Source organism: Nannospalax galili, unplaced genomic scaffold (genome assembly GCF_000622305.1).
Source record: "Nannospalax galili isolate Female #2095 unplaced genomic scaffold, S.galili_v1.0 scaffold188, whole genome shotgun sequence".
NCBI lineage: Eukaryota > Metazoa > Chordata > Mammalia > Rodentia > Spalacidae > Nannospalax > Nannospalax galili.
The window spans coordinates 1,550,446-1,551,890 of record NW_008360325.1 but is presented as its reverse complement, the minus strand read 5'-3'; positions in this window follow the sequence as shown (position 1 = coordinate 1,551,890).

Here is a 1,445-nt window from a genome sequence, read left to right as displayed (position 1 = left end):
GGAGCAGGAGCAGTAACTTGGTGGGGGCAGGGCTCTGCTACTGGGAAGCTCTGGGCCCTATTTCTTAAAATGCCACTTAAAAGTAAACGTGGTCACTTCAGTCAACTTAATAATGACGGTACGCGCTGCAGAAAAACGTGCAAGAGAAAACAAAAACAAACCTTATTATTCAGGCTTGAAAACCATAAAACACTCGTTTTCTCCCTGTAGGTATTTATATCCTGAGCGGGGTGTAAAAACTGTCCCCATATGAAGCTCAAGCTTGAAGTAACTTAAATGAAAATAAAAAATTAGCCCTCTCCTGCTTTAAAAAAAAAAAGATTGCAGTCCTCAGGTCCGGCTGCCGGAGGAGTGGGGGGTGGGGGCAGCCCACTCAGCCCCACGGGCAGCTGTCAGGCAGAGTGGGACAGGCTTGACGGGTAGGGGGGGGCTGAGTGTTACTAGCCCCCAGACTCGTCAAGGAACGGGGGGGGAGTGGGGGCCCGCCCCTCCATCCCCCTCCCTAGCAGGGGACCGAGCCCCTTGCTCCCTCCACCCCTGCTGCGGGTCCCCCTCCCGCCGCCCCTCGCCCTTTCGGCCTGGGGAAGACCGCTGCTCCCGTGCCCTCCACCCCCACCCCTATCAGCCAGGAGCGCCCTGCACAGTCCCCGGGGAGCCTCGTCCCGCGGCCCCAGGACACCCCCGACACCCCCGGGGAAAGCCGGGAGCGCAATTAGTTTCTTCCAATTAGTTTCCCCTCTTTGTATAGCTCCCATTCAACTGAGCGCGTACTCCTCCGCGCGCGGGGGAAAAGTAGTCCCGACCTCGCCCGCACTTCCCGTCCCCGCGTCCCGCACATTCGCTCGGGGAGGCTGAAGGGACGCTCGGCGGGGTCCCCCGGGGACCGGGCGCCGGGGAGAGGGCCACGGAGTGCGCGCCGAGCGAGCGGGCAGGGCACCGCGGGAGGGGGAGGGGGCGCGCGGGGCGGCTAACTCCTCGCCGTCGCCTCGAGAAGATGGATCATGGGGCGTAGAGCGAAGGCAAACCTCAAACCACGTACAGTGGGCGATACGCGTCAACCCAACTCGGTCAACGGAAGCCGGGGCCGGCCCCCTGCCCGGCTCCCGCCCCACGCCCTGATGGACGCGCGAGCGGACCAACCCACCCGCCGTTCTCCGCGCCAGCCAATGGAAGCCCTCGGGAGGCGGGGCCTCCGTGCGGCGCGTGGTTAGGCTGCGCGCAGCCCTCCGCCTCCTCCCCCGCCGCCAGGCCCCGCCCCTCCCCCCCGCCCGCGGCCGCCGGAGTAGTTAGAGCCAGTGAAGTGCGGGCGGCGATGAGAGCCGAAGTTGCGCTCGGTTCGGCGTCGGGGGCCTGAGGCGGCTTGCGCGGCGCCCTCTGGGCCTCCTCCACCCGCCACTCGCGCCCTTTGGTCCCGCACGCCCGCCCGGTCCCGTGCGAAGCTGCGC